Below are 16,656 nucleotides of genomic sequence, written 5' to 3'. Positions count from 1 at the left end.
CTGGCTCTTTCCGAGTCTGCTCGACATAGCAGGCCATAAGCTGAAAAAAAAAGGACAAAGATCCAAACGAGTGTAAGAGTTACCATCCAATTTCCCTGATCCAGCTAGATGTTAAAATATTGTCAAAAATGTTGTCTAACCGATTAAGTAAAGTTATGACATCTGTTATACCTATAGATCAGGTGGGGTTTATTCGGGGCCATAGCTCTTCTGATAACATTAGCATTTCATCAGTATCCTGGTCAGTGGTGAATGATCAGACTCTGGACGCTGCCATGGACAAAAGGGTCCAGAGTGTTTAATTTGGACATTTATGTTACTTCGAGCATATGGCTGAACCCAAAGTTATGTATTAGTAAGTCCGCTTTCTTCTGGACAGAGTGGGTTGTGAGGGAGGTTAATGCGCTCTGTGACCTATATGAGAGTGGAGTGTTGAGATCCTTTGAAAATATGGTTCAACATTTTGGGATCCCCAGTTTTCAATTCTTTAGGTATTTAGAGCTGCGCCACCTGCTTTGTACTATTTTTGGGAGTAGCATACACCCCCCTAAAGCGGCACATACTCTGGGAGTGGTGATTACTGCTTATGGAAAAGGTCATGAGGCATCAGTGTATTACTCCCTGCTAATTCAGAGTCTGGGGGGTGGAGCTTCAATTTCTCTCCAGAGATTATGGGAGAAATATTTAAACATTGTATTGGAGGAGGGAGTGTGGGCTAGGATTCTAAAAAACATAAAGTCTACATCTAGAGATGCAAGGGTGTGCCTTATGCAATTTAAGATTTCACATAGATTCTATGTGACCCCCTCTAGATTATATAGGCTTGGTCTTAATACACACCTACTGGCAATGCCAATCAGAAGATGGAGACAAAACCCATGTTTTTGTGGTGGGTTAAGATCCAAGAATTTTGGTTGAGAGTTCAGCGTTTTATGAGTTTATCTTATTGGGCACAAAAATGTCATTTTGCCCCAGACTCTGAATTTTAGGCCATGAGGCGGTCATTGATATAGGGGATAAGCACATAAAAAATTGGGTCCTAGCCAGTTTTTGGAGGGGCTGTGGAGAGAGACTTATAGTTTTAAATGTGTGTATTTATTATTATAATATTTTTGTATTATTAATATTAATTTTATATTTAATTTATATATGTATTTGTAATTTTTTTTTAGGCTTGGTCACAGGGATGTTTGTTGGGGGTTGGGGATTGGGAGGGGGAAAGGGATATAATGGGGTTTAAGGGGGATAAAGGTTGACTCTGTACATGAATGGTTTGTTGTGTTATGTGTCATGCTGAAGAGCAACCAATAAAAATGTTAATCTGAAAGTGAATGGTTTCAATAGCTGTCATTATGCCTAATCTTCGTTTCACGGAGGAATGAAAATCATATTGATTTGGAACAACATGATGGTAAATAAATGTTGACCGAATTTTCATTTTGGGGTAAAATATCCCTTTAAGGCAAATGATTCCATTATTTTTTATTGACTTGGCACTTACGTAGGTCTGCAGTTCTATGGACCGAGTTTATTAATTCTGTTCAAGAGTGGAGGAATAAATCAGCCCAGGTCTGTTCTTTTTTGTTTGTAATTTTATTTATCAATGTTTTTTTTTTACTCACAAAGTTTTCAAAAGCCAAAATAAAAAAAAGACAAGTGGCAATCTTCCAAGGGAAAGGTCATGCTTTAGAATAACAACAGGCATGTGTCAAGCCACTGCACACTGTAACTAACATGCTGTGCTATTTACTTGGCATTTACTTCCAAAAAAATGTTCCACGTCATGTTTAAATATCAAGTCTTTCTTGTTAATATTCATGATCTTCCATACCTACAGTATTGTATGGTGCCCGCTCTTGTCTAATGAATAGCTTAAGTTAAGACCTATAAATAATGCATTAGGAGTTGCTTACTTGCATGTGCATTACTGTGGGTGCTTGAGGGTTTACAGGTCTCCACTGGAAAGTAAACAAAATTGAATTTGGAGTTCTTGTGTGGTAGATCGTGGTCATAAGAGGTAATGTTTCCCTGAGCTCGTGCTGCTGTTTGTAATTAGCTTAACACAGAGCTAATGACTTCATTTGACTGTGTGCTGTGTATGAATTGGTGTAGGATTAAACTATTTAATCTCTTCGTGGCCTCATTGGTGCCAATTTAAATGGCTGTTCTTTGGGAGAAAATGTTGTGTCAGTGATCACCCAGGGAGATCGGGATTATCTTAAATGTAAAGTGTGAGGAATTTATAGTATATATTCTTCTAGGTACACCTGCGCACAGTTTTCAAGGTTGTTGGCAGATAGGTTGTTCCCCGTCTGTCGATCACTTCAATGTTGTGTCGAAGAAGCGTCACTAGGGGTCTCTCTTGAGAGCCTTTTGCATCTCTGAACTTTGAGAAAAGGCCAATGAGAAATTGGCAGACAGAATTTGCATGTCCCGCCCCCGGACATAGGGGTATAAAGGGAGGGAAATGCGTCTGATTCATTCAGAAAGTTTCTTCGGAGCTGACCGGTTTTGTGAGTAGCGAGCTGCGAGTCCCAATTGGTTTTCCTCTCATCTCTGATCAGCATATGCGGTTGGATCTACGGCGCATATCAGCGGCTTTCTCCTTCTCTGCACAGCAGTGCAGCTTTGCCCCTAGGTGCTTCGACAGTGCTAGTAAAAGAGACATTTTCACTAAAAGAGTATTTTCGCTAAAAGAGAAATACACAGCGACGTTGTCCCCACGAACCACCCGCCCCCCCGACATGCACGTTGACTTCCGTCCGGGCCCCCCGAGCCATATGAGCTCACCGCTGCAGCTCACCGCTGCATCGGATGACTCACCTTCGGGCCAGCACGCCCAGTGTGTGGCTGACGCCCAGATGTCCGACATGCTTGCCCGGGCCGCCATCAGCGTGGGGCTGGACTGGAACCCTCTGTCCGCCCCACAGCCTTCGTGGCTGGATGATTGGTTCCTCGGGTCTGTGCGCCACTCATAGCCCCCCCCTCGGTTCCTTTCTTCCCGGAAGTGCATGATGAGCTGACGAGTTCGTGGAGGTCACCCTTCACTGCCCATCATCATGCCTCTCGCTCATCCGCTCTCACTACCCTCGACAGCGGAGCGGCCCAAGGGTACACGATGGTCCCCCAGGTGGACAGAGTGGTTGCGATCCACCTATCTCCCGAGAACACCACCTCCTTGTGGGATTGCCCTGTGCTCACCTCCAGGGCCTGTAGGATGACGTCTTCACTGACCTCCTAAGCCTACAGTGCCACTGGACAGGCCGCTTCCGCCCTGCATGCCATGGCCCTCCTGCAAGTCCACCAGGCCAAGGCACTTAAAGATCTGCACTTGGGTTGTTCTGATCCCAACATGCTGCAGGAACTGTGCTCAGCGACCGACCTCGCCCTCAGGGCCACGAAGGTCACAGCGCGGTCACTCGGGCAGGCAATGGCCACTCTTGTGGTTCAAGAACGACATCTGTGGCTGAACCTGGTCGAGATGCGCGAAGCAGACAAAGAGCGCTTCCTCAACGCACCTGTCTCCCAGTTCGGCCTTTTCAGCGACACCATCGAGTACTTCACCCAGCAGTTCTCAGCGGTTAAAAAGCACCGGCGAGGGCATCCTCCTGCGGCGCCCAAGAAACGTGCAGCTCCGCCTCAACCTGGGCCCAGCTCTCAGCCCCAGCATCGAGCACCCCGCAAGAGGCACACGCACCCATCTCAAGAAAACCCTTCGAGGACCCAGAAGGCTCCCAAGCGTTCCTGAGACGGACGACCCAGGGACCAAGATGTTTGCTCCGGAGCTGGTAAGCAGACCACTCTGTCCCCCGGTGGAGGGCCAGGAGGAGAATCTTCAGTTGAGCTTATTTACTTTGCTGCACCCCCTTCAGGCTGCGGTACACACATTCTCAATAAAAGAGCAATTCCCTTTGTCTCTGGGTCACCTGGCCCGCAAATGCCGTTCTCACGGCACTCTCGACTGCAGCCCCACGACTGTTGTCCCCCCGGCCGGCTGGTTCTGACGAGTCTATAGGATGCCTCCACGGACCTCCTCCTCAGTCACTAACCCGCCCCCCGCCTGGTGTGCGGAGCAAGGTAAGTGCTTCGAGTCTTCTCTCAGCACCAGAGCCTCGGGATGCGTTTTGGCCTCTTGACGGCACATTACCTACTCCGCCCCGCTGCGAAGCCCCGCTGGGTACGTCAAAAATAATCGTCCCCTTAGTGCCCCTATCACGGAGCTTGGACGCGTGGCTCTCACTTTCCAATCCGTCATGCTGGCTGGTCAGGACCATTCGACTCAATTATGCAATTCAGTTTGCCAGCCGATCTTGGACTTGCGAGTTTTCAACCAGGTCTTGCAAAAACACCAGTTCAAAATGCTCACGTAAAGATACATTCTAACTTATGTCCGGCATCTAGATTGGTTCGCAGCGGTAGACCTGAAGGACGCGTACTTCCACGTCTCAATATTGCCTCGACATCGACCCTTTCTACGGTTCGCATTCGACGGCCAGTCAAATCAGTACAAGGTCCTCCCCTTTGGCATGTCCCTGTCCCCTCTCGTCTTCACGAAGGTCGCAGAGGCAGCCCTGGCCCCGCTTTAGGAAGCAGGCGTCCACATGCTCAACTACCTCAATGACTGGCTCATCCTGGCCCACTCCCGAGAGTTACTATGCACCCACAGGGACCAGGTGCTCAGGCACCTCAGCCGTTTAGGGCTTCAGGTCAACTGGGAAAAGAGCAAGCTCACCCCGGTTCAGAGCATCTCTTTTCTCGGCATGGAGTTAGACTCAGTCTCAATGTCAGCGCGCCTCACCAACGAGCGTGTGCAGTCAGTGCTGAAATGCCTCACCGCATTCAGGCCGGGCATAGCGGTCCCCTTAAAATATTTCCAGAGGCTCCTGGGGCATATGGCGTCCTCCGCGGTGGTCACGCCGCTGGGGTTGATGCATATGAGACAGCTTCAGCACTGGCTCCAGACTCGAGTCCCGAGACGAGCATGGCGCACCGTGTGTTCATCACCCCTGCCTGCCTCCAAACTTTCAAACCTTGGACAGACCTCTGCTTTCTACGGACAGGAGTCCCCTTGCAGCAGGTGTCACGACATGTCCTGGTCAAAACAGACGCCTCCAAATTGGGTTAGGGCGCCGTGTGCAACGGGCACGCAGCCGCAGAGCCGTTGGTAAGGGGCCCCGCTGTGCTGGCATATCAACTGCCTAGAGTTGTTGGCTGTACTTTTTGCCCTGCAGAGGTTTCTCCCGCTAATTCAGGGCAAACACATCTTGATCCGATCAGACAGCACCACCACGGTAGCGTACATAAATCGCCCGTCGTGTCCTTCCGGCCATGTCGCTTAACTGAACCACTGTTGCGGCAGAACCTCATCGTCTTCTCCTCAGAGAAAACCTGAATGAAACAGACGCATTTCCTTCACTTTATACCCGGGGGTGGGACATGAAAATTCTGTCTGCCATTCTCATTGGCCTTTTCTCAATGTTCAGAGATGCAAAAGGCTCTCAAGAGAGACCTCTAATGTCGCTTCTTCGACACAACATCTCTTTCCCTCCATCAGGGAACGGAGGTTACAACAGTAACCTAGACGTTTCAAGCATCTCGGAGAACTTGCCACAGTTCTACTATGCATTTAGGCTGTCTCATTTGTGTTTCTTCATGTAATCCCAGACTGATATTCCCTAGTGATACACTAAAGCAGAACATATAAAAGATTCCTCTTAAGAAAAGTGTTTTTGTAAAACATCTAATGTGCAAAAGACTGTCGCACAGTACTGTATCCTCCTAAGACCCCACGTCCAAATGCATGGACATACATATTGGCTTTGCTATAGGCTATGCATAATTTAATTACATTTAAACAAACTGATCTCAGTTTAGGAGACTCTAGGCTATCATTAAAGGATTAAACTTTCGATGCACAAAGTCATGTGACAAAACAACATGGCACTGATCTCAGCTGAGTTTGTTATTTGGAGAAACGGCAACAAAACTACACCTGGTATGAAACCTCATTACGTGTTTACATTAAAACCTGTTTGAAAAGTAGAGTCTCTAGTTTCATCCGATATGCCATTTTAAAAATGTCCTTGATTTATCTCAAAACAGCACGCTGTTAAACAGAATGTCTACACACGTGGAATATAGGCTAATTTTCCTTAAAATATCCTATATTCAATGTGCATTATCACATTGAGAATCAATGGATGCATCTAAAAGCTGGAACATGTTACTTTCAGAGGCTGTATACAGAGTTAGGATGAAAAAAGGTGCATTTAAAACTGTTCTGAGACCAGTGCAGACAGACAGCACATTAGAGGTTAAGTCATTCACTCCTAACATCCAGTCAAAAGTGCAGATGATGTTTGGACCACTCAACATGTTTGGTAGACATGGGACAATAGTAATCAGTCACCATTCACTTTCATTGAATTGGGAAAAAATGCAATAAAAGTGAATGGTGCTGAAGCTATTAATTCCTAACATTCTCTCTAATATTTCCTATTGTTTTCCATGGAAGAAAAACCTGTCATACAGGTTTAGAACAGCATGAGGTTAAGTACTGTAAATGTTAACACAATTTATCACTTTAAGTTCAGACAGTTGAAGGGATATTTTTGAAGCATGATAGCCTGGTGTGCTTTCAGACCTTTTGACTTACTGCTCGGCAAGGCAAATTTAGGAATTAATAAGAAGTTAAGAAGAATAGGACCTTGGTAAACCTATGCGTTTCTGCTCTAACGTTGCAGGTTCAGGGATTTTTTATTCCTCCCTATAACATCTTGCATTTCATTTCCTATTTGCTGTGTTATCTTCTTTAAAAAAAAAAAAAAAAAAAGGTCAGAAAACACATAAATGCCATGTGCAACCATTTTTCTTTAGGACAGATGTCACCATGGTGCAAGAATTTCATTTCCCTCTTTATGCTTGGCCCTGCATTTATGTGTGAGACTAAGCACGTAGCTAGATTGCATGATAGATTCATGCCCAGTGGGGCTGAATGGCCACTAGGACTATGGCTTCTTTGTAGCCCAAATCCAGACTCCCCAGAGTGCCTGAGCTGTGGTGACTGATCAAGCTCACATGCCCACTATTCACATTGCAAAGCACTATGGGACTGGTAGCAACATACCAATCTGATAGAATAGAAACAAACAGCTAGTTAAGGGCACTGTTTATAGGTTGCTTTTACAGTACATGCTGCAGAACACTTAGGTAATGTACAGTGAGGCCTTGGGGCTTTTATTTGTTTCAGCATTATTTGGTCTTTTACTATGTAGGCTATGGTGTACATGTAATTTGAGTGCTGTTTGCTCATTCAATATAAATGTAAGATGCAGATCACTGGGTCAGCACATAAATAAAATGAGACTTACCTAGATCATTTTATTCAGAATTATTTAGTAAACCAGCGTTCCAAAAAATAAATATTGGTACCCTTGGTAAATATGAGCAAAGAAGGCTGTGAAATATATGTCTTTATTGTTTATCCTTTTGATCTTTCATTCAAAATATTCACAAAAATCTAACCTTTAATTGAAGTACACTAATTGAATAAATATTTTTCTCCAAAACATGTTTACCACATTTATTGGCACCCCTAGAAATTCTTATGAGTAAAATATATATTAATAATATTTAAATTGTTTTGTACACTTGGGTGAATAGGAACAAATTTTTCAGCCATAACTTCCTTTTTCAAAGGGGTATAAATATGAGGTAACCCAGACAAGCCAAATTCCCTTAGTCATCCATCACAAGGGGTAAGACCAAAGAAGACAGTTATGATGTGCGGCAAAAGGTTGATGAGCTTCACAAAATAGGAAGTGGCTATAAGAAAATAGCTAAAGCATTGAAAACACCCATTTCCACCATCAGGGCAATAATGAAGAAGTTCCAATCCACTATATGTGTCTATATTGTCTTCACACACAGTGAGGAGGATGGTTAGAGTGGCCAAAAATTCTCTAAGGATCACAGCTGGAGAATTGAAGAAATTATATGGGTCTTGGGGTCAGAATGTTTCCACTACAACAATCATACGTCACCTACATCTCAACAAGTTGTTTGGGAGGGTTTTGAGAAAAAAAGCCTCTGCTCTCATCCAACAACAAACTCAAGCATCTTTAATTAGCCAGACACTACTGGAACTTCAGATGTGACCGGGTTCTATGGTCAGATAAAACAAAAAGAGCTTTTTTGGCAGAAAATACCAAAGATGGGTTTGGCACACACAGAGAGGAAGAAAATATATATTTTTCACAGCCTTTTTTGCTCATATTTACCAAGGGTGCCAATAATTTTGGCCACTTCTGTATATATATTATTATTATTAAAAATTGTATTAAAATGTATATCCTCCTGAGACCTGAGCATGACTGCTTGTGCATTTTCCATTCCTCTTTTTGATTTGTGACTAGTATCCCCTAAGAAACGTGCATCTATGTCCTGATTACCATTGTTCCATGTCTGCCAAACATGTTTAGTGGTCCAAACATCATCTTCAGCCAAAAACTGAACTTTTGACCGGATATGATTGAATGCATTTGGCTGCATGGGAAAGCTATGGGATGCTCCCTTGCTCCCTAATTAGGCAGTTACTTAACCTCCAGTGTGATATCTGTCTGCACTGGTCTCAGAAGAGTTTGAAATGTACCTTATTTTCTAATGGTTCTATGGTCAGATAAAACAAAAAGAGCCTTTTTTTTGCAGCAAAATGTTCCAGCTTTTAGATGCATCCATTGATTCTCAATGTAATTATGCACAGTGCATATAGGATATTTTAAGGAAAATGAGCCTATAGTCCATGTACATGGTCAATGTTTTTAACAGAGTTCAGTTTTGCGATAAATTATTAAATATTTAAAATGGCACATCGGATGAAAATAGAGACTCTTTTGACTCAAACAGGATTTAATGTAAAAACTTAATGAGGTCTCTTACCAGATGTGGTTTTGTTGCTGTTTCTCCCAAAAACAAACTTAGCTGAGATCGGTGCCATATTCTCGGTCCATCAAAAGTTTAACCCTTTAAAGACAGCCTAGAGTCTCCTGAACTGAGATCAGTCAATTTACATTAAATTAAATTATGCATAGCCTATAGCGAAGCAAAAACCAAATGTACACGCATGAGGACGCAGGGTCTCAGGAGGATATAAAATTATAATCCAGGCTCAAAACAATATTATTTATTTCATTATACACCAGAATAAATGAGATATCTTACAGTGAAATCATTGGAATTATTATTCCCATATGTTTTGAACACGATTCATTCCAGTAGTCTCAGGATCCACAAGACAGTAAATGTTTACAGAAAGCAGATGCACTCAAGCATCTGCATTGTATGTAATAAACCTTGAGAATGTTTAAATAATTTTAGCATAGAAAAAGCACATATATAGTCTTTGTGTAACAAGGTTTGCAAGGTTTTTTGGTTTTGTTGCTTTTCCAGATGGCTTTTGCAGATGGAATTACCTAATTAAAAACAATCTTGTGATCTGCTCAGTTTGTTGTAAGGACACTTGGTCCAGCAAAAACAGTAATAGCATAGAGCTGCATTTTAGCTATACATACACACATTTTTTATTATTTAAGTATCTCTTGATCTGGAGAAAGTTGACAGACAGAGATCTGGTGGTTAGGCTTGATGAAAGTTTATTGCTCAGGTGAATAAGGATGTCCGATAATGCAGAGGTTCTGTACAACAGATGCTGTGAAAACATTGGTGTCGTGACAGTTAGCAATCCTGTTCTCAATTGTTGTGGAGAGATCAGAAACACAGATTTCATTATGGTTCAAGTGGAAAGTGTGTTATTGTCTTTCTCAGCACTGCTGATAAAAGGATGATGAAGGTTTTGTTTTTATAGCATGTCGAGACAAGCTTTGTTGAGCAGGAATGAAACTATATACACTTATCTGTGCCAGAGGACTGTGTCAGAGTAGCTCTCAAATTGTAAATAATTTGATTAGCATCTTTTTCAGTATTTTTCTTTGATTGTAGACATTTAATGTTGAGAATTATCACAAGAGAATTGTCAAGTGTATTTCATTCCTTTTTGTATTGGCTTGTCTTCTTTGCCAACAGCGGAGAGGTGTTTAAGCTTTATTCAGACCTTGCCATTGAATGACAACGTAATTGGCAGGCTATGCGCAGACAGGAAATAAGGCCCACATCCTTATCTGGATTGGCTCAGCAGTGCAGAAAAGACCTTTTATTAAACTCAATCAAACCCTGAATTCTCAGATTTTTTTTGGCTTTAATCTCAAAAAGCAAGAAAAGGAATTTTGTTTTGTATCGTGAAGTGTCTCGGTTACTGTCATAACCTCTGTTCCCTGATGGAGGGAAGGAGAAGTTGTGTCAATGTAGTAACACTAGGGGTCGCACTTGGTTGCCCAAACACCTCTGATCTTTGAGAAGGCCAATGCGAATTGGTGAGTGGAATTTGCATGCCACTCCCCTAGACATAGGAGTATAAAAGGAACTGGTGTGCAACCACTCATTCAGGTTTTGTGCTAAGGAGACAAGATAGGATCCTGGACATTCCAGCAGGTCAGATATTTCCCTTCTGTCACTCGCTTGACGTTGTGTCGATGTAGTGACACTAGGGGTCCCTATATGAAACGCCACAACTAGCTGAACCGTGTTATGTTGACTGCCAATGCAGGTGCAAGCAAGCTGCTGTGTGCATAATAGCAGGTGCTCGTAGCCTTCCCCAATGCCCCAAAAGACATCATGTAGTTCCGCACATCCCTGATATTGATATGATATATACCATACTACGGAAAATACATCACAGGGGGCTACCGGAGTAACCGGCACCTGTGCACTTATGAGCCATCCTTGGGGTCCTAATGCCAGGCCGTGAGGCAGGGGGGCGTTGCTTCCCTGGGCCACCATGGCAGTCAGCTCCGCGTTGGCATCAGACTGGGTGTGCAGACCCGAAGGTGGAAGCCCAGTTGAGTCCTCACTGTCCGACATCACCAATGCACTCTCTGATGCAGCAATTGAAAACTCATCCTGCTCACGTGGCCCTGAGGCGAGCTGGTCTTATCTTAGAACATGACGGGGGCAAACGAGCGTGCTGGGGAATGGGAGGTCTGTGGGTATTCATCCAGCGGGGCCGCTCCCATTGAAGTCACCAAATCGCCTCCAGCACCAGCCGAGCTGGCCTCGTACCTGTAGGTAGAAGCCACAGCGAGGGTGGCAACAAGAGTGGCTTTCCCCCGGAAGAAGGAAAGCCATGACCGCAACGTTGCCATTGTCATGTTCTCGCAATGAGAACATGAACCATTCATGAACTCTGCCTCAATGTGATCGCTGCCCAGACACGTGAGTAAGCACCTGTGGCCATTGTGGGCGGAGAGATAACGACTGCATCCAGGTACTACACAAAGAGGGAAAGGCATCTTTAAAAAGACATGTCTATAAAAAGAAGTTCACGTAAATGTGTTTTGGTCTAATAGAGGAAATATACTCTTTTGCAGAAATATATACTCTTTTAGCACTGTCAAACTCTGCACTGATCGTGCAGAAGGAGAGAAAGCCACTGGAATGCGCTGTATATCCAACAGCATACGCTTCTTAGAGGTCAATGGACTGGCAGTGGAATTCAGCTCACTGACACACAACCGCTTGGCTCCGTAGAAAGATTCTGAATGAGTGGTTGCGACCCAGCTCCTTTTATACCCGTATGTCCGTGGGAGTGGCATGAAAATTCCACTCACCAATTCTCATTGGCCTTTTATCAATGATCAGAGGTGTTTGGGGCTCCCAAGACACAACATCGAGTGAGTGACAGAAGGGGAACATGCTATTAAAATAAAACAACACACAATCAACGTTAATGTACTTTCTTTTAAGCAGACGTGTTTCTCTGTAAATACAAGTCTGCACTGGATTGTAATTCTTCTGAAGTGACACGTCTGATGCCCTGAAATACAGGAGACATCTAAACCATTTATTTTTATTAGGTTCTTGCTAACAGCAGGCGTAGCCAATTACTTCTGAACAGAGAACTCACATCTCACACTTGTGTTAAATAAGTCACAGGCTGCCCACATTAGTTGCACATTTAATGAATTACTTTAGCCATGCTCTATATTGTGTTGTCTGATCAGGATTGAAAGATCACAGCAACTAGCTTATAAAACCCTGTTCAATACTTATGACCAGAGCTATGACTTACAGTTTTTCTCAAACGCTTTGGCTCATTTTTTTAAACAGTCTTAACATTCTCTAAACTGTAAGTGCAATTGTCACAACTGTTTTATGGGACATCACAACTCAATTCCATGTCTGCAAAATGTAGTAGCTCACCCAAAACATTTAATTAATGCTTTAAAAACTAGTTACCACTTACAATGTGTGCTTACAGTAATACAAATCACTGAACTGCTTCTCTCCTGAAGGCATCCAGAGCCCAAAAAGCCTGACCTTTTTCTTTTCATCTAGCTGTGTGTGAGGGCCCAGAATTGCATCCCTTTTATGATCTTAATATTCAGTTTGCATGCATTATTGTCCAGAGTGGAGATTAGTGTGAATATATTTGAATTTGAATTAATTTAGATAAAAAAAACAATGTTGGTACTCTTGATTTATTGCAGGAGACAAAATGTTAATTAATAAACCTACATAATGAAATTGTATTCATTATGTGAGCAAGATTTATGATTACTGTTCTATGTGCAATTAGTTTTAATGGAATATTCTGGGTTCAATACAAGTTAAGCTCAATCAACAGCATTTGTGGCGTAATGTTGATTACCACAAAAAATGATTTTGTCTCATCCCTCCTTTTTTAAAGAAAGCAAATTTCGAGGTTACAGTGAGGCACATATACAATAGAAGTGAATTGGACAATTTTTGTTGGGTTTAAACTTAACGTTTCTGTTTAAACTCATGAATTATTGGAAGCGGTTATAAAGTTGTTTAAATCGTTGTTCTCACAGTCATTTTAGGGTTTTAGAGTTTACATCTTTACATTGTCATGACAACAAAGTTGTTAAATTGGCTATAACTTTACCCAGATAAGGTTAGTAAGCAATTTTAATCACACTAAAATCATGTTAACAAGTATAATGTTTACGTCTTGTGATAGTATATTGTTTTTACATTTATGCATTGGCCCCATTCACTTCCATTGTAAGTGCCTCACTGTAACCCATATTTTAGCTTTTTTTTAAAGAACGGACAAGTCATATTTATTTATTTATTATTTTTAAGGCCACAAATTCTGTTGACTAAGCTCAACTTTTTGATACCCAGGAAATTCCCTGGTTCTCCACCCATGTCTCAATAGCATACCAAAAATGTAAATTATTTTATTAATTTACTCACCCTCATGTTGATTCTGACCCTTTCTTTTTCTGTGGAACACATACAATTTTGTAATGCTGAATGTTAGCCTCAGTCACAATTCACTTACACTATTTTTTACAGACTTGTCTATTTAAATTTACATGACAATAGCAACATTTTTGCAAACAAAAAAAAATTATGTGCTTCATTACATGTTTGGCTGCAGTTTCCCAGTGAAATTTCCAGCAGGGGGCACTAAAAGGGGGCACTAAAATTGAGTGGAATTATGTTGTAATCAGACTAGGTTTTTAAGGTGTACAGTATATTAGATGGATATTTTCACAAGTAAAACGTACTTTTCTAACCTAAAACTTTAATCTAAACCTAACCAATAGTGTCTTAAAATATAAATGATTTGAGCAAAACAGATATCCTTACCTGGTCTAAACCAACACCTAAACCTAACCGGTACTATTTGAAAGGCAAATTAGACAAAAGAAAAAGCACATTTACTGGAGCAACCACATCCTATCCTATCGTGTCAATTCTATGGTACTTTCGTTTCACATTCACTTTCATTTTGAGCATCCTTGGTTGGGCTCGAGGCTCGGTCTTCGAGTATAATGTCCAACACTCTATGAGAGGAGCTACAGCGCAAGCTAATCACACATGAATTAGTATGTAAATGTAGGTGGGTCGATAATACATGCATAAAAATGTATCGTATAACAAATGATGTGTTAAGAGTAAAAGTGTTTTGACATAATAACATAGCAGGGTGTGAGTCAAAGGGTAAAACAAATAAGTGTTTATAAAGTCACAAACAGCCATAGTACCCATATCCTGTGTGAAACTAAATTAAGCACACAGTTGTTGTATCACCTCTAGTGTTAATTTCACCAGGAAACTGTGATTAAATGTTAAATGCGGCACGTAAAGTCAGTGTGAAAAATGTAGTTATAGTAACATTAATTCTATGAGACTAGGTCCTTGTTTCCCAAAAGCATCATAAGCCTAAGTAAATCATAGAATCCATCATACGATTCATCTTAGTTTTCCGGCCCGTTTCCCAAAAGCATTGTAACTTTACAGTAAGTATTACTTCAAAATGCTCGTAGATTTACAAGTGTTCTAGAGTTATCATACAGCGCTAAGAGCATCATAAGACTTATGCAGACACCTGCTTTACACTGAAATTACACTGCATACAATTTATATAGCTAAACTTTATGCTTAGACTTTATATCAGGATATGTGTTTTATTTATTTTTCATTTTAACAGACATATCTAATAATAATAAAAAAAACAATAATAATAATAATAAAAATGAAATGCATAAAATAGTCTAAATGGATGAATAGATTGATAGATAAACAAATAAAGTTATTTGAGTAGGACTAGTTGGACATGCTGGTAACAACAAAGTGGTGGCATAATTGATGCAGATATCTGTATAAATTTATATTTGAGAAGAAATAAAGTAATTAACTTTCTGCTGTGCATGAAAACTGGCCTGTATTTATTTGCTCATCATCCTATATTTACATTTATTAATTTGGCAGATGCTTTTATCCTCGTCTCCTCTTCCTTTCTGACACACAAAGGCTCTCTTGCCAGCATTGCAAGTTTTGTAGCACTGCACCTGCAGTATTGCTGTCACTGTTATCACATTTGGGAGTAAAGAGCAGAACTCCGCTTTATTGGTGAATGTCCCTAAAGCGCTTTTTCCAAACATCTCCTTATTTTGCGCTCCACTATAACGGTGAACCTTGTTATATTTAATGAACGCTTGTATTTAGCAGGATCATACACAGGGCCTCCACTGTCTTCAATAATCTTGGAAGCTTTTATATCGAGTGTAATTTGTGAAAACAAAATATTACAAATGCACACCTGATTATAGAAGAAGATTGTGTAAAAGAAAAAGATAATTCTGCTCAAAATGATTGTAAAAACAATATGTGAATATGCAGTTAATTAGGTTGAATATTTAAGAACATTAAAAAAAAATTTTTTTAGCAATGTAAATAACAAATGATGCACAAATATAATGAAATCACAATGAGGAGCAGCACTATCCATTCACATTTCAGCACTGTCACACAGACAGCAACACTCTTACTGTAAGTAACATTTAAAGCACGTCCACGCACGTTCATGTTAAGTGCAGTTTTGAGAAACACATATAAAAAATAACGAAATTGCTTTTAGAAAACCCTCTAAACAGCTAAGATTGATCATTATTGGGAATCGCAGCCTAGGTAGATTTTTTTTTCCATACACTGGAAGTGAATGGTGACTGAGGCTGTCATTCTGCATAACATCTCCTTTGTTCTAATTAAATTTTTTTACTTTGTATATTACCATTTTAACATAATGATTTAGACATTTTTATGTGTGTACAGTAAAGTCTACAGTGGCTTGTTTGCTCTCTCATGCAACCTCTTGTCAACCTCTTTTCTCAGTATCAGTAATGCTTTGAATTGCCTTAATTTACTGTAGCAGGATTTGACATTGCACTCTTTGTTTCTGGGTTGAACTGTTTGTCGATTTAAGCACTGCCACACAGCTCTTAGTGAGATGATTTAACCTCAGGATGCTGGCTTGTAGGCACAGGCAGCCATAATGCTTCACTGAACTCTGGGCCCAGTCTAGACCACAGGGAAATAACCCTGCTCTTGTGAAACATATGCATTCAAACAGACACGCTGCAGTGTAATTGGTTAAGACTGCACAGCTGTAATCAAGAAATCAATAATTTTCTCCTTGTTAACTTTATGTCTAAACAGCTCGTAAATTGAGCATTCTCATGTTTGTAGTGTGCATTCATAATTAGCGGTTTTAGTTTCACCACTGAGCTTGAAATAGTAATTATGACACAGAGAGGAAGAGAATAATTTCTAATAAACGTGAGCGGACTCAGAGGGAAATATAGTTGAATAAAAAGGTGATGATGGCTTCTTATAATTCCAATAATGGCCTGCAGATGAGGACTGCATTAACATTTTGTGGCTAATGTTCATAACTCCTCAGCTCTGCGGCATCACTTAACATTTCTACATTATTGCCACAAAGTCCTCTCTGTCTCTCCTCATGTATATTTCATGAGTGTTGCTCTTTTCCTTGCCATTTAGTTCTTTGTGGAGTGCAAATACTGGAACCTGATGAGCAGGTCATTGTATGGGTAATTTTTGGAGAGGCATGTTTTCCTATTTTCATTTTCTCCTTTTCTTGATAATAGATAGAAGTAGTTTGCTTGTAATTAGAAATAACTTTTCACCAAAATGACCCAATCCAGAGGGAGATGCATATTGCAAGCAAAACCAAAAATGTCTTTGCAGTGTCTCTGTTGCAAGTAAGGG

This window comes from Xyrauchen texanus, chromosome 36, assembly GCF_025860055.1.
Source record: "Xyrauchen texanus isolate HMW12.3.18 chromosome 36, RBS_HiC_50CHRs, whole genome shotgun sequence".
NCBI lineage: Eukaryota > Metazoa > Chordata > Actinopteri > Cypriniformes > Catostomidae > Xyrauchen > Xyrauchen texanus.
Note: the sequence above shows the minus strand (reverse complement) of the source record.